Below are 23,813 nucleotides of genomic sequence, written 5' to 3' on the forward strand. Positions count from 1 at the left end.
CTGGGTGAGGGTACGGCTACACGTAGGCTAGTTCAACATAACTGTGGATTGCGGCCTGCCAAATAATAATAACAACTAGACGCATATTTGCGTTCACCCGGGCTTTCTGTTGGAAGTAAACTTTGTTTTTCGTGCCTGCATTTGCCTAAGTTTTTTTTATGCAATTATTGATTTCTCCTGTAACTGTTTTTTCTCTTGGTTTGCCAAACATGCAGGTTTCTCACATATGTATACTGCATGAGCTGAAAACGGCATTTGCTATGTATTGTAAAGACCCTTTTCTGAGGTGGGGTGGGGGCAGGTAGTGCCATATATAATTAGCTATTCTTTCAATACTTACTACAATACACTATTTTCATTTTTTTTTAGTTTTGACTTGATTAAATTTTGTTTTGCGGGTTAAGGGTTGTAGCAGGGTAAGTCTTTTGCCTAACAGGCTGTCTTCTTAAGTTTTCTTTTTCTTGGTTTATAAAAGTTTCCGGCTAAGATAACTTTTAATTATGAACAGCCCCAAGTGCTTGGGTGATGACTCTCAACCAAAAGAAAACAAAAAATCACCACCAAGGGTTATTACTAGATGAATTATTAATTTTATGGGGTTGTTGGAGTGGTTCTCATGAATATGTGAAATATACTTATGGATATTTTTTACTAGTACCTCCCAATTTGTTTGTTTCCATTTGGAGATACTGGGCTAATATACTTTAGTTAATAAAGTTTTATTGGTTAGAGTGGTTTCACTAAACCTGGTGAGTACTATTTAACTGTTAGTGTTTAGAGTAATTTTCATTTCCTTCGAAAGAATAGGGTAATTGACAGTTGGTGGTGTACTGTTAATTTTTTTGTTTTCTTTGTTCTTTATCAACTACTACAAACTAAATAGTCATTTCTCTATTTCATGGGCAAATGAATATCACTCTAAAAGATGTAAAGAAACAAAAGGTCACAAGGCATTTCACATCTAATAACATTAATGTAATTCATCAGCAGTACCCAGGCTTATTGAAATCACTCTAATCAAAACCATTATTTTCATTTGCCCTCGAATAAAAAATGACAATTAAGTTTGTAGCAGTTGATAATGTACAAAAAAATTCAGAGTCTACTAATTACAGTAATTGCAAATTTTCATTTGCATATGAAAATTAACTAACTTTTTTCATTCTGTAAACATATCAAACTCATGGGGTACAAATAGTCTCAACATAAATGTAGTGACCACGCCCACTTCAACGCCCCACTCAAATCGACTGTAATTTTCAAATGTTTTACCATCGTGCGGGTTCTCTACGGAAAAAGCACTCAGTGTACCTCTGAAATATTAAACTAGAATATTGTGGCTTTCTATTTTGCTAATTTTCTAACTTGAAGGTAAAGTTTTTCCCTCGTCATTTTTACCTTTTCTCCGAGCGGTTACGTGAAATTAACAAGGCGTTTTTGATCAAAACACGACCGAGCGAAGGGTCTCGGGCGATATCTCTTTTACGCAGGCGCAAATTAAAAATGTACCGCCAGAATCAAAAAGAGGAACAAATTTCCTTTGTTTTAATATGTAAAGTGTCGGACAAAAATGAGATTTACCCTCGTCAAATGGCGTTTCAAAACAGCTGTAGCTTCCTCCTTTTAATTTTTCCCTGTTTTGTAAGCGTGAAAGCAGTAGGAGAGGGATCGGGAAACTCAGAAAGCGCTTCGGGAATTAATCTGCCATCAGATAAACAAGTAAGATTTGTGAAGTTCGTTAAAGTATGAAGTCTAAATAAATGCCTTTTTAAGCTTGTTTGCTGGATTTTTCATAAACTTCCCCGATTAATTTTTCGTTTCAGCTTACTAATCGATACTATTTCAAAGCAATAAAAAGACGAAGACGGAGAACCATGACTCGGTCCTTTCAACAATCGTTAACAAATTGTTTGAGCAATCAGGAATACGAGGAGCTAGCAATAGCTGCATATCAGAAGTCTTCAGAAAGAAAATATTCTTTCTTTAAAAGCTGTCAAGAAAGCTAGTAATCGTGCTGGAGGCAATAAAATGCACCTCTTAGCAAGTTGGAGACGGGCGCACAGTATCGATTTAATATCATATCGTTCTAAATATCATACAGTTTTGTATCTTTCTTCCGTGGATTCGCCTTTCTAACGGGGGTGTATGTTGAGTATTCATTGCAAAATCGCTTTGTTTTTTCTATTTTCCTCTTTGGCCTGTCCGCCATTTTGAAAATTCGTAAAAGAGAGCATGCGTATTACCTGGGGTTAGTGGTTGTGTACCCCTGGAGCCGAGAAAAACAAATGTTCGTCGCACTGGGGAAAGAGTTTGATATGATGCAGTGAGGAAAAAGACACACTGTAAGATTATAATAAATTTAATATTTTTCATATGACTTTATATCTACAAATTACAAAGATAATATTTCAATGGTATAGTAGTAGCAATTGTCATCCAACAAGAACAATATAAATCTCTAGCATGACAATCATATATTTTGAACCCCATATTACTATTACAATAGGTTGCAACAGTAACACACCCTACTGTTAATATGAAATTGGTGTGGCTTTCAGATATGAGCGACTCAAAGGCTCTTTTTAAAGACGTACAGTACTGATATCCCTCTATAGTAATTTCTTAATGAACAGTACTAGAGTAGCTTTCATTGTATTCCAGTTGATAATCAGCGTCAAACACATTTAACGCTGTTGGTAACTCTGATTTCATTAGACAGCCTGCCTGGCTAAACATGACAAACTTGAATAAAGCTGATTTCCCAATAACCATTATTTGTATAAGATCATTCGCAGAGCTGATCCCTTGCGTGTTATTGTAAATCAAAGGACAAACTCATTGCAACACGTTGTCCTGCATTCTGTCCAAAGACTAACTCGTTACCTTGACTATATGGAGCTAATGTTGTTTTGTTAGGGTCAACATATATTGAAGGGCCAGGATTTTTTTGCTATGTCTCTACGTAATTTATAGTTGCAATAAATTTGCTACATGAGCCTTATTCTTGCAAGAACACATCAGTTTGTTACAAGAAAACAACGTTACTTACATCTAGGCAGTTCGGAAAGCCGTAAAACACTAGAACAAAAATTTATATTCCAAATCGGCACCCTGAATCCCCACGGAATCAACGAGCGCTTTTCATTCAACTAATTTATTCCTGTTTTCTCGTCACCATATTCCCACCAATGGCGTAGCTCCACTTTCTACATATAAATCCACACACAACCCACAATTCCTCTAATCGCTCTGACGAAGGGCTAACGCTCGAAACGTCAGCTTTTTTACCCTTTACGGTGGCTAATTTACGTTTTCAACCCAGTTGTTAACACTAAATTACCTGCAACGTTAAATATTGACTGGCATGATATTTTACTTTACTTATACTTTAACGAATTCTTTCACGACAGTTAAACTTAAACGTCCTTTTATTCAATAGTTTTTTTAGCATTAACATAACAGTACAATGTAGATGACATGGGGATACATGAGAGAATACGCGCATAGACAAATTTTCAAACCTTTTTGCTCGTTCAAACTTCGTATCAACTATTCTGCTTGATTCACGATCAGGTCTACATACACGACGAGATTTGCGTCTATGCTTCTCTCAACTAACATTAGATAGCTCATTTGATATAGCATGTTTCTTGATGAAAGGTTCACTCATGAATGTACGCTCATAAAGAGATCTCTCATAAGGTTCACGGACCGAACTGTTCCGAAAACGCTCGTCATCTTTTAGAGTGGGTCTATCGCGAACGATGTGTACATATTTTGTATGCGTTTTGGGCGTATTATACACAGTGTTTGTGCTGATTTTGCACCGCAAAAGCTTCTTATCGTCCGCCATTACACTATGCCATGTGCTCATTACTCAAAACGCCGCACATGCGTTAGAGTCAAAAAGTTGCGCATGGACTTGACTGCGATTTGCGACCGAACGAAAGAAAAAACGAAGCCGGATTTTCAACTCGGGCGTTTCTTTTGGAAAGCTCGAACAACTAGCGAAGTGGGAAACAAAAAGTCTGCGGGGTGAACTTTGCGAAATCCCCACTACATTCGTGAATAACTCAATGCGTCGTTTAGGCCATAGAGCGCAAAAGTAATTTGAAATATTTGTTGAAGCTGTAGCTGTACTGTCTATAAGAAGTAATATATAGGCGGCCGTCACTATTAAAAATACAGGCATAATAAATGGTTTGTAATAAACAGAAATGTTCTAATTGTCTTTTGGAGAACGGTTTATCTTGTCTTAAGAGATTTATTTAAAATACAAATAGACAAGTCGTTTTGGGTGAAATGAAATATTCAAACAAAAAATGGTTTATACAATTCAGAAACTATGTAGCCACCCTTGTTGAACTGATTCAATAGAAACACGAGTGGCTAAGTGTTAACTGAAATGGTTCAGTGTCGAAATGACAGACGGTTCAGCTAACAGTACTTTAGTTCAGTGACTTGACACAAACGGTTCAGAGTGGTGTGAAATGGCTCAAGTTATCGGCAAATAGTTAATCGTAAGCCGCAATGGCTTAGTGTCGCATCAATCTACTCACCGTAAAGTGAAACGGTTTAGCGTGACCCCAGATGGTTTAGCGTGACGACAAATGGTTTAGTACAAACCGATATGGTTTGGCTAGTCCCAAACCTCTCTTCAGCTCTCAGCCAATGATCATTGTCGACGCATACTTACCTCAGATGAAAAACGAAAGAAGGGGTATTAAATGGTCTTTGCGAGTATTTTCGAGCATGCGATCAGTGTGTTTATTTTTGCGAGCACGAGCAGTTGTCAAATTTTTCTCGCGAGCAGCGAGCACTTTAAAAAATACAGATGGCGAGCAGCGAGCACTTCGAGTATATCGTAAATTTTCGGAGTAGCCGGAATCTCTCTTTTATTAATAGGATACGTTGTTTTGCGCCGAGTAATGGCTAGTAATCTGGCTGACACCTCCAAAACAGAACAATAGATGCACAGCTAGGGCGTTTCAACCAGTCCCAGCATCTTAAAGTAAATTGTGCCCTGCTTGATGCCAAATTACGTCACGTAGCTTCACGTAAGTCAGTCTGGGTGGACGCTCAAGAACTTCAAGAGCTCTCAAGGAGATCTACTAGATCCAAAGCTCCGCGATCTAAAGTTTTCCATCTCTTTCTAACCCGATGATAAAATGGAAGGTATGTTTTTTTGGTCATACAGTTCTTATGAAATGCAAATAACCTGACATTCGGTCTAACAAGCATTTCGGGCTTCGGTTTCGATGATCGACAAATTGGTTTCCTGCTGGTTGACTGAAAAATATTCAACGCAAGAAAAATATTCAACTTGGAGGCTTCTAGAATCTAACTAATTACAGCCGTACATATCTGACAAGGTCTGGTGGTAAGTCTAAATTCGAAGGTCAAATAGTACTGGTAGCAGTAGTATTTCTCTAGATTACTTTCTACCCTCGCGGGTGCCTTTCATTTCGTGTTTCCGCGTGACATGGAGACAGTTTCTAGACATGTCTCCTCGTTTGGCTAGGCCTTTAGTTTTTGATCAAAATAATTAAAGCAACAATTCATTTAAGACTTTCCCTGAGCCGGTGAAGCCCAAACGACCGAGTGTTGTTATTAATGTTGTTTTGTTTAATCGGTTTTCATATGCCACCGTTTGGCATCAGATTAGTATATGTAATCACATGAGGCCAAGTACTATTAAGGATTAATTGCACGAGAGTTTTCAAAATTTTCCAAAATTGCCCGAGTCGCGAAGCGACGAGGGCAATTTGGAAAATTTTGAAAACTCAAGTGCAATTAATCCTTAATAGTACGAGGTCTCATGGGATTACTTGTTTATCAATAAAGGGCAAAATTTATACGAAGGAAAATCACGCGCGCACGGATTAGCCAATCATTAACAGGTAATCATGCCCTCTCTTGATTACTAAAAATGCCCTCGATTAAGAAAAAATGCCCTCTCTCTCAACCAATCAGCGCTCAGTAATTTTGCCTTTTATTGATAATAATAGTTATTATTACGAGTGGCCAGGAAGCTTCCAAGGTTGCAAAAACCGCTACAAAATGCGATCCGAGTACACTGTTTCAGAATATCATGACTCTCTCTATTTCATTTCCCACTTTCCATCGGAAAATCCATCATATCTACAAACCCTAATAATTTGCTTAAATAAATGGGAATTTAGATCAAGAAAGGTTCGCAAGATATGATGTCTCCACAGGAGATTATGTCACCTTCCGTCATGTCGAGCTTCCTCTCAACTATATCAGAGTTTCCTGGTAAATAGATTGTGTTCCAGTCACGTTTTCTTGTTCAAGCGAAAGAAGGTTTAGGCCCGGGAAACTGGTCAAAGAAACAACAGACTGAAGCCAGAGGTAAGGATGTTTCAACCTTTTTGTTTTAACCATAGCATAACTGATTTATCGTTTATATATGTTTAAAAAATAACTACAAAGCAGAATTAACGAAATTTCGAGCAATCGAGCACATGTTAACGAGAATGCGAGCATGCCAGCAGTTGCAAAAATTTTGCGAGAACGAGCAAGCGAGCACCCGTGTAATTTTTGCAAGCAATTCGAGCAAAGACCAAATTTTGCGAGCACTTTTGAATTGAATGGGACCGTTCGATACCCCTGAAAGAGTGAGTTGCTTGGGTACAGCCTCGCTCAAGCTAATCAATGTAAATTGTTGATAAAAGTGGTCTAAGTTTATTCTAATCATTATTCCCTTGATCCGTAGATCAAATTGACGGAGAAGTACTGTGAGAGTTGTTTGATAGGAACAGCTAAATTGAATAATGAAAATGACAACAGGTATCACGTCAAGTCTGTCAAGACCACAGGCGGCCCAAGCTCACGTCTCGAGAAAAAGCCAACGATGAATTCATGAACGCGTCACGCGTTGTGTGACTCGGTGTTAAGTTACGGGAGGAACCGTTGAAAATTTGAACACGTTATAAGGAATAGTATGGGGAACGAAATATGGTCGATTTACAACGATAAATATTTCGAAATATGAATATTTTAGACGTAAAATCAATAAAACTTACTCATGCCCTGTGTATCCGTCGTAGTTTCTGGCGATTTCTGCCGTTTTAAGCTTGCTTTACCATCACTGTTATCCATGTCAAAAGACGAAGTCAAGGCTGCACTCTCTGATTTCGACCGTGGTCCACGCGGAGGTGGTTTGCGCCCCGAAAATCCTCCCGATCGACATTTTTCTCAGCCACACTTCACGATCTAAGATCACTGCACCCTTGGACATGTCTCAGTACCAAAACTTCACGCGCATTTCGCTGGAAACGAGCATTTTCTACCTGAATTTCCAGTTTCGCTTCTTTCTGGTTATGCTTTGAACACGGAGACTGGACACGGCCGCGAAAGAGACTTGGGTACGAGGTCAATTTTCTCTCTACCGCGTGTGGTACGGTCGATTAGTGTACAACACTTACCCCATCCCTACAGTTATTTTTTCTAGGGTGGGTGGATTACTTGAAACATTGTAAGTGGTCTACATTCTTACAAAAGGAAAGAAGATTATTAACGCGGGAAAGAATGACAATGTCGAATTACCTCACACACAGGTATTTTGTGGTAGATTGTGTGTGTTATGCGAATAAATGTAACCAAAAATAAACTGTATTGGTGCCACGGACACCTGTTAGTACAAAATGTAGACAGCAGACTGCAGACCGGATACAAAATATAGACTGCAGAGTGGGTACAAAATGCAGACTGAGAATCTGAAGAGTTTTCACGTCTGGTATATAATAACATGTCATCTTACAGCTTACCGAGCGTCACGCAATCGCTTTTCCGCGATCAGCCTTCACGACTATTTTTCACTATTGTGGAAAATTCCTGGCCCATTTCTTGATGAAAATCGATCGTAATATAATTTCAAGCCTTCAACATAGTTGGTTGGTGTGATGTCTGTACAGATTTTACCAATGTAATAAAAGTATATGACGTGAATAATAGTGATGGTAAAGCAAGCTTAAAACGGCAACAATCGCCAGAAACTACAACGGATACACAGGGTATGTGTAAGTTTTATTGATTTTACGAGAAAAATCTTCATATTTCGAAATATTTATCGTTGTAAATCGACCATATTTCGTTCCCTATACTATTCCTAATAACGTGTTCAAATTTTCAACGGTTCCTAGTATAACCTACTCTGAGTCACACAATGCGTAACGCGTTCGTGAATTAATCGTTGGCTCTTTCTCGAGACGTGACCTTGGGTTGCCTGTGTTTATACGCGCCGAGATTTTTAACGGTCGCATAAAAACATAAGAAGCTCGTTGTTACGGCAAATATCATCGACAATGGTCGGAACTAAGGGAAAAATGTACACAGAAATAAAAGTAAAGGAAAGGCGTTTTCTGGAGTTCAGAAACAAGCGAAAAGAGAGACAGAAACAACCGAAATCGTCAATCAAACTCCAAGCAGGTCTCGCGATTGCTCTGACTCTGAGGCTGAATGAAAAGAATTCATTGGTACTTCTGGAAAGAAAATGAAGATGCCATCCTCGCCTAATGATTCTTGCTCTGAGCTCTTGGAGATTGAGGATGAAAATGATGTGTTACAGGGACAAGGATACAGGCTTATCGATCAAGAGAGATTCTCCTCGACGCTCACTGAAGGACATGTTTCTGAAGAAGGTGTGAATTCACTTGGTTCTGTGTAACCAACTTAAAAAGCTCTTTTAGAGGTTGTCATATGAATTCCCGAAAACACTTATTTTGTACCTCAGGATGTATTACTTCAATTAATCTGAAGTTTTCAGGGCTGTATTCTCTTACTGAGTTGAGTTGGATAAGCTGACAGTTTCTCCATAAGCTGAATTTTAAGTAAGATATTGTGGAATAACTCACCTAATAATCTCGGTGAACTTTGAAGGGGCACTGTGCCCATAATAAAAACGACTCCAAAAGTTCCTCAGCTCATCCAAAAGAACGACCCTAGTACTTTGTTTTGACACTAAAAACACTTGATTTCATGCAATCTTTGTGCAGTTATCTTTTCTCAAGTATACCTAGGTTTTTCACACCATGTGGTGGACAAATTGATCTGATGTCAAATAACAAATTAGTTTAGGGCAACATATTAGTTATATTCAGTATGTGTGATTCCTAAGCTTTCCTTTGGTATATAGGTTAACATGGTTCAGAAATAAAGTCATTGAAGTACTCTTGTTTGCCTTTTTTTCATGTTTACCCCCTCTGTAAGAGTAGTCTGAGTCTGGTCATAGTCTAGTCCTAGACAAGTTTAAGACATATATTTTGGTCTTCTTATCTTTGAGCTGGACTGTTGCCAGATTTTTTGGAAAATGAAAATCTTAGCACTAACCTAAAGTCTGAACAGAAATAGTGTAGAAGTAGTCCTACTCGAAGAGGATGGGTAATTTTCGTTTAGCAATAAAAAAAGTTTTATCTTCATTTTTTTATGTTTGGTTCAATTTTTCTTTTTAACTTAGTATGAGGATTTAAGTATGCTTATTTTCTTGTCAAAATTTCGAAGGTTCTATAATATTCTTGCTAAGATCTTCAACGATCTTCCATTTCCTTGCCAGGATCTTCAAGGATAACTGACATTCTTGTCAAGATCTTTAAGGACCTTCAAATCTCTTGCAAAGATCTTTAATTTGGCTGTCAAAATCTTCAAGGATCTTTCTTTTTTTTGCCAAGATCTTCAAAGATCTTTCAATTTCTTGCCAAGATCTTTAAGGGTCTTTTATTTTCTTTCCAAGATCTTTAAGGATCTTCAAAATTTTCAACAAGATCCTTGAAGATCTTGGCAAGAAAACGAGAGATCCTCAAAGATCTTAACAAGAATTAGGAAGATCCTCAAAGAATTTTCAAAGATCTTTAAAGGATCTTCAAAATTCATGTAAAGATCTTTGAAGATCCAGACAAGATCTTCAAGGATCTTGACAGGAAAATGAAAGATCCTTAAAGATCTTGGCAAGAAAGTCAAAGATCCTCGAAGATCTTGGCAAGAAAATCAAAGATCCTTGAAGATCTTGGCAAGAAAATCAAAGATCCTTGAAGATCTTGGCAAGAAAATCAAAGATCCTTGAAGATCTTGGCAAGAAAATGAAGGATCCTTGAAGATCTTAACAAGAATTTTGAAGATCCTCAAGAGGATCCTCAAAGGTCCTCATGAAGATCTTGTAAGATCCTTAAAGATCCTCGAAAGATTTTCACCAGGGTGACAGTGCCACTAGATCCAGGCAGTGTTTCAAGAGCATTAAAGATGATCATCTTTGTCAAATAATTTCCCTCTTAATGCTCTTGAAACACTAAATAACATTTTCAAAGTAAATGAAGAAGATCAACACTAAATGCAGTTTACATAGAGATATATTCTTCCAGGCCACAGCTGTGCACTGAATTATAGGATCTTATTAACAGCCTCTAAGGTGCCCAGAAATTCACTGCTTTTATACCAAACCATAAATAGAAGACAAATGCATTGGGTCTCCAAAGGGCATAGTAATTGCCCATCTAAAATCTTAATTGTTTCTCTGAACAATAAAGGATGCCTGGTCTTGGTTTACCAGCAAAACAACTCTCACAGGAAATTTAACCCTTTACACCCTAGCATAATATGCTAGTCATTTTTAGTGGTCAAAGGGTTACTTAACACATGCAAAGTTTATAAACTCAAAAGTTTAATAATGTACTATTCTAAAATACAGAAATAATTTGCCACAAAATATTCTTATATTTTTATCTGATGAATGAGGAATAGAATAGGGGTTTCTGAATATACATATGGCTAACACATCAGGCCATTCCGTGATTTTAAATAACCAAATATTAATTAATAACTTACTATTTGTCTTCATGAAAATTGACAGGCCAAAGGAGAGATGCTTGGTTAAACTGCTCTCTAGTCAAAGGTGGATGTTTTGCCACATTAGCCACAAAGGGCTCCCCAAGAAAATTTGCTGCTGTCTTGTTTTGTTGTATAAGTTGAGTAAATGAATTGTCCGCTGCTACCTCATTCCTTACACATAAGATTATTTGTAGAAGTGATTCTGAAATTTGAAAAAAGGTTGATAAGAAAACGTAATTTTCATGATAAAATTTCGAAAAAAGAATTTAAAAGAGTTCTTGGTGAAATAGAAGAAATATATATTTAAAAAAAGTCATGCGAAATGAAAAAGATATCGGGTTCCCGTACCGGGAGTCGAACCCGGGTCGTCTGGGTGTTATTCCAGCAGTCTTCACCGTTAGACCATACGGGAAACCTTAATTTAATTCAATAAAATTTATGATATAAATCCCTTTGTGTATGTTAATGTATTCACATACTTTCTATGTGTGAATACATTAACATACATTTTGTGTATGTTAATGTATTCACATACTTTCTATGTGTGAATACATTAACATACATTTTGTGTATGTTAATGTATTCACATACTTTCTATGTGTGAATACATTAACATACACAAAAGGGATTTATATAATAAAATTTATGATATAAATCCCTTTGTGTATGTTAATGTATTCACATACTTTCTATGTGTGAATACATTAACATACATTTTGTGTATGTTAATGTGTTCACATACTTTCTATGTGTGAATACATTAACATACATTTTGTGTATGTTAATGTATTCACATACTTTCTATGTGTGAATACATTAACATACACAAAAGGGATTTATATAATAAATTTCTTTGAATCAAGTTAAGATTTCCCGTATGGTCTAACGGTGAAGACTGCTGTAATAACACCCAGACGACCCGGGTTCGACTCCCGGTACGGGAACCCGATATCTTTTTCATTTCGCATGACTTTTTTTAAATATATATTTCTTCTATTTCACCAAGAACTCTTTTAAATTCTTTTTTCGAAATTTTATCATGAAAATTACGTTTTCTTATCAACCTTTTTTCAAATTTCAGAATCACTTCTACAAATAATCTTATGTGTAAGGAATGAGGTAGCAGCGGACAATTCATTTACTCAACTTATACAACAAAACAAGACAGCAGCAAATTTTCTTGGGGAGCCCTTTGTGGCTAATGTGGCAAAACATCCACCTTTGACTAGAGAGCAGTTTAACCAAGCATCTCTCCTTTGGCCTGTCAATTTTCATGAAGACAAATAGTAAGTTATTAATTAATATTTGGTTATTTAAAATCACGGAATGGCCTGATGTGTTAGCCATATGTATATTCAGAAACCCCTATTCTATTCCTCATTCATCAGATAAAAATATAAGAATATTTTGTGGCAAATTATTTCTGTATTTTAGAATAGTACATTATTAAACTTTTGAGTTTATAAACTTTGCATGTGTTAAGTAACCCTTTGACCACTAAAAATGACTAGCATATTATGCTAGGGTGTAAAGGGTTAAATTTCCTGTGAGAGTTGTTTTGCTGGTAAACCAAGACCAGGCATCCTTTATTGTTCAGAGAAACAATTAAGATTTTAGATGGGCAATTACTATGCCCTTTTGGAGACCCAATGCATTTGTCTTCTATTTATGGTTTGGTATAAAAGCAGTGAATTTCTGGGCACCTTAGAGGCTGTTAATAAGATCCTATAATTCAGTGCACAGCTGTGGCCTGGAAGAATATATCTCTATGTAAACTGCATTTAGTGTTGATCTTCTTCATTTACTTTGAAAATGTTATTTAGTGTTTCAAGAGCATTAAGAGGGAAATTATTTGACAAAGATGATCATCTTTAATGCTCTTGAAACACTGCCTGGATCTAGTGGCACTGTCACCCTGGTGAAAATCTTTCGAGGATCTTTAAGGATCTTACAAGATCTTCATGAGGACCTTTGAGGATCCTCTTGAGGATCTTCAAAATTCTTGTTAAGATCTTCAAGGATCCTTCATTTTCTTGCCAAGATCTTCAAGGATCTTTGATTTTCTTGCCAAGATCTTCAAGGATCTTTGATTTTCTTGCCAAGATCTTCAAGGATCTTTGATTTTCTTGCCAAGATCTTCGAGGATCTTTGACTTTCTTGCCAAGATCTTTAAGGATCTTTCATTTTCCTGTCAAGATCCTTGAAGATCTTGTCTGGATCTTCAAAGATCTTTACATGAATTTTGAAGATCCTTTAAAGATCTTTGAAAATTCTTTGAGGATCTTCCTAATTCTTGTTAAGATCTTTGAGGATCTCTCGTTTTCTTGCCAAGATCTTCAAGGATCTTGTTGAAAATTTTGAAGATCCTTAAAGATCTTGGAAAGAAAATAAAAGACCCTTAAAGATCTTGGCAAGAAATTGAAAGATCTTTGAAGATCTTGGCAAAAAAAAGAAAGATCCTTGAAGATTTTGACAGCCAAATTAAAGATCTTTGCAAGAGATTTGAAGGTCCTTAAAGATCTTGACAAGAATGTCAGTTATCCTTGAAGATCCTGGCAAGGAAATGGAAGATCGTTGAAGATCTTAGCAAGAATATTATAGAACCTTCGAAATTTTGACAAGAAAATAAGCATACTTAAATCCTCATACTAAGTTAAAAAGAAAAATTGAACCAAACATAAAAAATGAAGATAAAACTTTTTTATTGCTAAACGAAAATTACCCATCCTCTTCGAGTAGGACTACTTCTACACTATTTCTGTTCAGACTTTAGGTTAGTGCTAAGATTTTCATTTTCCAAAAAATCTGGCAACAGTCCAGCTCAAAGATAAGAAGACCAAAATATATGTCTTAAACTTGTCTAGGACTAGACTATGACCAGACTCAGACTACTCTTACAGAGGGGGTAAACATGAAAAAAAGGCAAACAAGAGTACTTCAATGACTTTATTTCTGAACCATGTTAACCTATATACCAAAGGAAAGCTTAGGAATCACACATACTGAATATAACTAATATGTTGCCCTAAACTAATTTGTTATTTGACATCAGATCAATTTGTCCACCACATGGTGTGAAAAACCTAGGTATACTTGAGAAAAGATAACTGCACAAAGATTGCATGAAATCAAGTGTTTTTAGTGTCAAAACAAAGTACTAGGGTCGTTCTTTTGGATGAGCTGAGGAACTTTTGGAGTCGTTTTTATTATGGGCACAGTGCCCCTTCAAAGTTCACCGAGATTATTAGGTGAGTTATTCCACAATATCTTACTTAAAATTCAGCTTATGGAGAAACTGTCAGCTTATCCAACTCAACTCAGTAAGAGAATACAGCCCTGAAAACTTCAGATTAATTGAAGTAATACATCCTGAGGTACAAAATAAGTGTTTTCGGGAATTCATATGACAACCTCTAAAAGAGCTTTTTGTGTCTGCTGCATTTATAATGCATGCAGACACTTAGATAAGCTGTAAAACGCGCGACCAGCTACTTCATATACGACAAGATCTCGGATTTACTCTTGACGTTTCACTGCGGATTCCATTTGGTGATGTGATACATGAAGTATGCACGGAGGGGTAATACTTTCGGCCTGTAATACTTTCGGCCTGTAATACTTTCGGCCTGTAATACTTTCGGCCTGTAATACTTTCGGGTGCAAACTTCGTTCCTCAGGGGAATAATCTATCCAATCGGATACGAGGAAAGGACAAAGGAAAGAGGTCGTGGCAAGCTACCGATTTCCGGGAAGACTCGGAACCAATCAAATCTGAGAAAAGGACAAAGTCAAATCCGTCAAACTATGTGCTTTCGAAAAACGTTTGGGTTGCGTCGTATCGTCCTGATTTCGTTCGTCAAGCCAGGGTGTATTATTGCTTGCAAGGTGAGTGATCTTTTCGCTTTTCATATTTATGATGGATTTCTTAAAAGGTGTTTTCTCATTTTGCCACAGCATTCGCACTGGGTGTCATTCCGGCCGAGTGAAAGGTTTTGAAAGATGCTTTGAATTTGTAAATCGACTGAAGCTTTCTCGGCGCCAACACGATCACCGCCCGGTTATTTTGCAAGTGCTCAGGACGCAAAATAAGCTTTATGAGCCCCATTTGGGGAATGCAAAGTTCCTTCGGGGAACAATTGAGCTCCATTTGGGGAATGAAAAGCCCGTTAAGGGAATTATTAAGTCTCACTTGGGGATTACAAAGCCCAATGCGGGATATAATATGCCCTGTTTACGAAATGGATTTGGCAGAAGATACATGTATTTCACTACACACATGAAAACATCTATCACTAGACAAACATGTGCGAAAGCTGTGGTAATTTTATACAGAGGAGAGAAACCTAGAACTAGTATTCTTCATGATAATTACTATCTAAGCATCGCTATGAACAGATCTTTGCATACAGTTGTAAGGTATCATGCTTTCAAAAATTGGAATCCTTCATCAAGATGAATCAAGTGCTCAATTGCTCCTTCACATTTCAACTGTCCAGCATTTGAAGATCTGCTATTTCCTTTGCACTTCCTAAGTACAACTTGTGATTTTCCTAAGAGAATTTTCATTTGAAGCTTTTTTGTTTTGAAGAATATATTTTCAACACACATAGCAGCTCTCCTATCTGATCGTCTTAGTTCAGATTTAAAAATGTCGCTATAATGAACATTTGCTAGTCTATCTTTATTTTCTGGTCGACTTTGACCAAGGAATATACCAGGATATGCTAACTCTTCAGAATATTGATCTCTGAATATACTTAAGGGTTTGTTTCCCTCTCCTGGTGCAACATTTAAAATACGTTGAGGCAGACTGTCTTCAAAATAATGTGTGTTGGTCAACATGGTGTCAGTAACACCAGCAGGTGTTTCTGCTTCATCTTCAGTCCACTGATCATCATTATCATTACTGTCATTTCCATCCTGCTTATTGGAACCACTGCTCTTTTCTATTTCTTGTTCACTTTGATTTTCAGTATTAGTATCATCTAATAAACAGTTTGCAGTATACTGCACTCCCCAACCTTCATTTAGTGTTATTCCTTCCTGTCTGTAGAGGCTGCTGTTGTTGATTGATTTATAATGAATAAGTAAACAAATAAAAAAATTATAATTCACCTAGGTAAGTTTTTTTTTTTGGCATTTTGTTGTTATAGTTAAATTGTAGTAGTAGTCGTAGTCGTCGTCGTCTTTTTGATGCAGTGCTCCCTATGTTATTAGAAATTTTGAAATACATTATATTGCTATGAAACAAACTCAAAAGGTTCTTTTTCACTTGCAGTCAATGGAAGAACAAAAAGAAGAGATTGTTGGTTTCTTACACAATGTGTCTCCAACTAAAAAAAGTAGCAAGACATCTTACTTTGACATGTCCATACAAACCACCGATGGCTTAGTAAGAGGAGTCTGCGTCTCCGGAAGTAAACAGGAACACTTTGATCAAATGAGCAAAAAGAAATCTCCAATAAAACTTCGAAATTTTAGAATTGAAAGAGCAGGAGATGCAACCACAGTACTGATGAATAACAATGTACTGTTAGAGCCTACAAAAGAAATACCTTTTTCAAGAATTGAGTTGCCAAGTGCCAACAATATCCAATCAATTTCAGCTGCAAACACAAATCAAAGTATCACCATCAAAGCCAAACTTATTCAGATGTCATCAACAAAAAAAGTGAAGACAGAGTATGGTGAAAAAAAAAAAGTTGTTTGCCTATCTTGTGGACCCACATGGAGCCATTAAGGTGACACTTTGGGAACAATTCTGTGGATCTCATTAATCCTGCTGAGCTACCTCAGAACTTTACCAATACAACAGCAGCAGCAGAAATACTTGGAGTGCGAAGTGTCACGGCATATCAAGCCTGCTGCAACTGTAACAAAAAGCTGGTAATAGAGACGTCTCCCATACTAACCTGTTCAACTTGTGGGCTCAAGCAAAATATGAAGTCCACCATTCAACAATGTTATGGACAACTACTGGTACAAATTAAAGAATCGAAGATCACAGTGACCCTGTTCAACGACATCCTGCATGATATGCTAGCGTCACAAGGAAAGAGCACTCTTCCGATCACTGAAGAAACCATAACTACCTTTCTTCTAGAGTTACCAACTATAACCAGCATAACATTCAACAACAAACAAAAATAGTGGAGTCAGTGCAAATCTGAATAAAATGAACAATTTCCTGTCACACATCAGTGGAAATTACTACTGAATACCAAACGTTAATAATACCTGTTTTGTTACAGTTTGCAACAAACATTTTGTAGACACTGGTTTTAAGTGAAATGATTGTTTCTCTGACTGATAAACATTATTTACAAGTACACGTGCTGCTTTTTTTGGGATAATATTTCTGTTGCGTTACATTTCTGATACATTTCATTTCAATTAAAAGACAAACACTTCAAAATACTTTTAAAAGTATATTCACCTATTGGTTACTTGAACACAAAATGTAAATATACTAACTTTGTTTTACCTGTGTTTTGTTCCAAATTGATTGCATATTACCATTAAATGAAAAACATAATGATTTCCTAGGAATTATTACAACCAGAGACTTTTTCTTGCTTTGCAAAACTGCTACTGCGTTTGCATTACAGTTGTCTTGTGTTACAAAGACTTCTGATACTATTCAATTTTGTTAAAAACTATTGGCTGTTGTATTTCAATTCTTTGATTTAAATATTCTGCTACAAAATAAAAGAAACGTTCACTTTAATGTTAGATTCTTTGCAGTACCATAACACAATAAAAGTTATTTAAACAGTGATGAAGATGTAATCACAATCATGATATTGATGATCCCTTACCTCCAACTGGAGCATTGGACATTCACCACTTCAGTTCCCCATCTTTGTGATGCCTTGAGCATTCCATAGCACTGCCTTTCGGGAGATGTTTCTAGCCAGTTTAACAGTATTCAAAAAAATTGGCACCTACAGCGGATTCCATTCCACTGCAGCAGACACAAGTACCCATTGGGTACCTATTTTTAAGTTGGTTACACAGAACCAAGTAAATTCACACCTTCTTCAGAAACATGTCCTTCAGTGAGCGTCGAGGAGAATCTCTCTAGATCGATAAGCCTGTATCCTTGTCCCTGTAACACATCATTTGCATCCTCACTCTCCAAGAGCTCAGAGTAAGAATCATTAGGCGAGGATGGCATCTTCATTTTCTTTCCAGAAGTACCAATGAATTCTTTTCATTCAGCCTCAGAGTCAGAGCAATCGCGAGACCTGCTTGGAGTTTGATTGACGATTTCGGTTGTTTCTGTCTCTCTTTTCATTTGTTTCTGAACTCCAGAAAACGCCTTTCCTTTACTTTTATTTCTGTGTACATTTTTCCCTTAGTTCCGACCATTGTCGATGATATTTGCCGTAACAACGAGCTTCTTATGTTTTTATGCGACCGTTAAAAATCTCGGCGCGTATAAACACAGGCAACCCAAGGTCACGTCTCGAGAAAGAGCCAACGATTAATTCACGAACGCGTTACGCATTGTGTGACTCAGAGTAAGTTATGCTAGGAACCGTTGAAAATTTGAACACGTTATTAGGAATAGTATAGGGAACGAAATATGGTCGATTTACAACGATAAATATTTCGAAATATGAAGATTTTTCTCGTAAAATCAATAAAACTTACACATACCCTGTGTATCCGTTGTAGTTTCTGGCGATTGTTGCCGTTTTAAGCTTGCTTTACCATCACTATTATTCACGTCATCTACTTTTATTACATTGGTAAAATCTGTACAGACATCACACCAACCAACTATGTTGAAGGCTTGAAATTATATTACGATCGATTTTCATCAAGAAATGGGCCAGGAATTTTCCACAATAGTGCAAATAGTCGTGAAGGCTGATCGCGGAAAAGCGATTGCGTGACGCTCGGTAAGCTGTAAGATGACATGTTATTATATACCAGACGTGAAAACTCTTCAGATTCTCAGTCTGCATTTTGTACCCACTCTGCAGTCTATATTTTGTATCCGGTCTGCAGTCTGCTGTCTACATTTTGTACTAACAGGTGTCCGTGGCACCAATACAGTTTATTTTTGGTTACATTTATTCGCACAACACACACAATCTACCACAAAATACCTGTGTGTGAGGTAATTCGACATTTTCATTCTTTCCCGCGTTAATTATCTTCTTTCCTTTTGTAAGAATGTAGACCACTTACAATGTTTCAAGTAATCCACCCACCCTAGAAAAAATAACTGTAGGGATGGGGTAAGTGTTGTACACTAATCGACCGTACCACACGCGGTAGAGAGAAAATTGACCTCGTACCCAAGTCTCTTTCGCGGCCGTGTCCAGTCTCCGTGTTCAAAGCATAACCAGAAAGAAGCGAAACTGGAAATTCAGGTAGAAAATGCTCGTTTCCAGCGAAATGCGCGTGAAGTTTTGGTATTGAGACATGTCCAAGGGTGCAGTGATCTTAGATCGTGAAGTGTGGCTGAGAAAAATGTCGATCGGAAGGATTTTCGGGGTGGAAACCACCTCCGCGTGGACCACGGTCGAAATCAGAGTGTGCAGCCTTGACTTCGTCTTTTGACATGGATAACAGTGATGGTAAAGCAAGCTTAAAACGGCAGAAATCGCCAGAAACTACGACGGATACACAGGGCATGAGTAAGTTTTATTGATTTTACGTCTAAAATATTCATATTTCGAAATATTTATCGTTGTAAATCGACCATATTTCGTTCCCCATACTATTTCTTATAACGTGTTCAAATTTTCAACGGTTCCTCCCGTAACTTAACACCGAGTCACACAACGCGTGACGCGTTCATGAATTCATCGTTGGCTTTTTCTCGAGACGTGAGCTTGGGCCGCCTGTGTCAAGACATGCAAGTGTTAGAGGATTATCATAATGCTGCAGTGAGTAAATGGGATATAGAAAAAAATCTAGTAGGCTGGCTGTAGAATCAATGCAATAGAAATTCAAATTCTGCTCTTGCCTTTGTTACCATTTTTTATTGCTCTCTCACTTCGCGCCCTTTTTTCTCTCCTCTTCCTTCCCCCCCTCCCTTCCCGCCTTTGTTCCTTCGGAGCATAAAAGTTTAAGTCGAACAGCAGTGAAAAATCAAGGTAAAACGCGGGGAGTGTCTTCATTTTAAGCGTAACTAGATAAAAAATCCAAGCTTATTTTCACCATAGTGCAAAGGAGACAATAAATGTATTCAGAACAAAGCTTCGTCAACACCATCTGTGCCTCTAGGGAGGGGAGGGGGTGGAGTAGCGTACGTCCAAGGAGTAGGCTATTGGTAACGAGAATGTTCTGAGAGGCCAGCGGCGCAATTGACCCGAGTAACTAATCTAGATGTAATGTCACTTCATGTTATGTATCCTCAGAAATTGGCGGAACAGTCTCCGCAGTTTTATTGTACTTTGGAAAATTAATACAAAATCAACTTCTCCCAGCTCTGTTGGAACCAAAGTATGTCGTACTTTTCAAAGTTCATGAACACTAAGCGGACTGAGTGCGTCTAAATCAATAAAATCGAAACTTAATTTGCAAAACCGACAGCAGGACGCATGTCAACAGCAGGATTCCGCTGATCTGGCGCACCGCACCCGCATTGCAATCGTTATCATCATCGCAACAATGAATGTCACAGACGATGCTGTTCTTAGGAAGATGACTTCTACAGTCATAATGGTTTTCCTTTAAACACCACTCCGGAGGCAGGCAATCCTTCTGAAAATTTTCCTTCCCATCAATGTTGATGTACACCTTGCCGCATTTATATTCAGGCTTACATGTTTTACTTGTCTTCCGGCAATGGCTCCAAGAAAATTGAGATTCACAAGAAAAGCAACTTAGGGCCAACACTGAAAGAAGAATAGAAAGTTGTTTTCGCTCACGTCTCCTGCCTTCCACCGAAACCAAAACTATTAGAAACGAGTTCACAGAAAATATATAATTTATTTGGATTTTTTCTTCCTATCGAAGAAAAACTAGAATATTTTTAATAGATAGCGACTGCATAAAGATTTTGCCAAGCTTTGTAAAATTTAAAACTAGGTTAATTTGGTTTGTAAAAGTCTGTGGAGTCTCAGTTGAATTAATTTAAAATTCTTTGAAGTTCGTCAGCGAGCGCCGTTACTCAAGAATCATCCACATTGCTCGTTAGTTATTTTTGAAAATGAAAAAGAAAAAGAGAGCACAAGAATATTCTGGTAACATAACTTCAGACCCCGCAAATCTTCACTTTTACTGAAAGCAACTATTTTTACTAAAACATAAGAAGTCTCTAAAAAGCGTACTGACCGCACAGACATCAGAAACTTTTAGAACGCTGCTTCAAATCAATTTTGCATCTCTAATAAAGCCTGACTCAAAGAGAGATAATTACCACATGCTTCGATCGATAGCTTTTTGGTGGGAATGTTTTACAAACGATGATATCATAAAGATCAAAAATCACTCCGAGAAGAGTTCAGGCGAAATTTTCAGACTTAAGTTTTGAAGTTTTTACTGAAAGACGGAAATCTATTCACAGATCTTCATCAGCCAATACCTGATGTCTGTCTGATGCATTCGTTTGATCACAAATTTGACCAAATTTGTGATATTTTTACATCCTTTGTTTGAACTTTTTAGTCCTGAAATTGCATAAAATTGTATGTTTTAACCACTATTCTTCGCCTAAGAGCTGTACAAAGATTTTACATTCTTATTTGTCAGCTTAAGTTATTCCGTTTTAACCCTCTGCTGTCAAATATTACAAATGTTATAGACTTGACATCTGTTCAGAGTGTCATGCTGGAGGGTAAATTAGGAAAATTTGTGCGATACTTTCAAAGAAAGGTAGCAGAATGGCTTACGAAAAATTATGAATAAGCTCAACTCTGGTGAAACAAGTGAAGTCAAAATTTCATGCAGTTTGCAAGCTTTCCCTACAAATCAAAGAGATTTAAAAGACTTCGAACTCTCTGGGGATTACGGATTGATGCAGCTAAAAGTTGCCGCTCTAAATTTGAAAGATTTAGATGTTGTAGCCGTCAGAAACGATAAGAATCTTTACCAAAGTGCCGGGCAAAAAATACTTGAGGAAAGTAAAGAATAGTCAGTAATTATTGAAGTTTGTAGGATGCAAACGTTCTCAAAAAAGGCTAAAGTAATTGAAACCGGTGGACAGTGAGTTCCCAATAGCAGCACAGAAAATTAATGTAAGCTTTGAAGTAAAATCGGTTACTGGGTATCAGTCAGTCGATTGTTTCCTATTGCAGTTATTGGTAGTGATACAATTAGCCGTACCTTTGGAAAGAAGCAGGCAGAAAAGACAGGAGACAGGCCGCCACTGTTTCATGTTGCTTTCACTTTTCTTTTTTGGATTGCTTCAAAATTATTGTGGGGCTCAACGCTGAAGTGACCACAGAGCAGCTCTAGTTAAACAGATGGCGAGCAGAAGGGAACTCATTTAACGCAACCATGGCGCTACGCGACTCAAACGGCCAATGAGGATTGAGGCCAAAATAGATTGAGCCGCAATTGTGAGATATCATCGCTGCAATAAAAAACTGAAAGGAAAAACATTGTCTTCCTTTTTGTTTTCACAGGGCTGGTATATATATTTTAAATCGAATGCTGATTGCTATAGTTTCTAGGAAAAGTAGCTGCTTCCAGTACAGTAATGGGTCTACTAATCTCAGTATAACCTGAATATGTGCTTATCTTTGGTCACACTTTTGTGGAGATTTTGAAGAGATCATCATCGAAGTCGTTGCTCGTGAATTTCATTTGGGGCCAAAAGCTCCGGCAATTAAATCAAAATTGGTTGGAAGCTAGAGGAGTTGGAACACCTTTCACACGCCAAAAAAGGGCCCAGGGCTCGAAATAACCGCCGATCAACGGACAATGTCCGGACTGATTGAGGATTTGGGCAAGCTTAGTCGTCTTGCCGGTCATGTTGACCAGTCATAGTCGATCGTATTGAAATTTTTTCAAAGAAAATTTTAATGCTAAACTAATGAGCTGCACTTTGTGAACAGTAGTTGTAAAACTTCTTTAATCTCAGACTCCCTTGTGGACTTCTTTAGGGAGTTCTACGAGCAGGAACAGGCGAAGTTGTGAAAAATTTGAAATTTTTATTAGGCAGGGTGAGAAAAATATTTGGATGCTACGATTTTAGCTAACACCGCGATACATACAAAGTAAATCATTTTATTTGGGGCCGCCGAACAAATTTAATGGTTACGATAATGATATTTATCGTGTTGCGGGTTACTCTTACAAGCAGTGTACCTATTAGTACACATAAGCTTATGTTAATTTCGCCGCAATATGGAGGAGGCGTGGAATTTTTAGCCAAATGATTCCTGTAACGCTTAGTGCTGATAAATTCAGAGAAACTTGAAGAAGAGGTAGTTAGAAACAACGTTTTATTTCCCAAAGCTGCATCGTTTAACAATATTTAAAAAAGCCTCTATTTTACTTTAACTAATAAGCACATGCAGTACGTGACAGACTATGATGGACTAGCATCATCTCTTGTAGGTATAAATCGGCCTGACTTAATCTCCGCCTCACGAAGATCGTCCTATCGACGACTACTATGTCTTAAGCAAGATGTTCCATCCTAATTCACTACTAACATACTTCAAAAAAGGGTATAACTAGTTGCAGCCTTGATCATGAGCCGTGCTGGACCTCAGCCTCGTTAAGTCTCAGTCTTTGAAAAACATCAACAGAGAGGCCAAGGCGCATGACAACAAGAGAATACCACTGATGCGGGTTGCTGCGCCAGCATTGCAGTCGTCGCCTGTGCAGCAGTTGATTTTACACTCATAGGATCCACTGGCGCTTTTACAAGTAGGGTTGGTTTTTTGATCACAGTAAGCATCAGATCCGCACCCCTTAAAGAACGTTTCGACTGAGCCAGCTTTAAAGTAGAGTTTCACACATTGATCGGCCAGCGGAGCCACGCAGGTCGTACTTTTTCC

The 23,813-nt window shown here is 37.5% G+C and overlaps 1 long non-coding RNA gene across 1 annotated transcript; it reads left to right on the plus strand.

Moving 5' to 3' along the window:
* The first annotated feature begins 14,481 nt into the window (after window positions 1-14,481).
* Window positions 14,482-16,583, plus strand: LOC136282724 (uncharacterized). Its single transcript, XR_010718388.1, has 2 exons — window positions 14,482-14,727; window positions 16,121-16,583. It is a non-coding gene; the product is annotated as an uncharacterized lncRNA (long non-coding RNA).
* Window positions 16,584-23,813: the final 7,230 nt, after the last annotated feature.

The sequence above is a fragment of the Pocillopora verrucosa genome, chromosome 7, assembly GCF_036669915.1.
Source record: "Pocillopora verrucosa isolate sample1 chromosome 7, ASM3666991v2, whole genome shotgun sequence".
In the NCBI taxonomy this organism is placed as follows: Eukaryota; Metazoa; Cnidaria; class Anthozoa; order Scleractinia; family Pocilloporidae; genus Pocillopora; species Pocillopora verrucosa.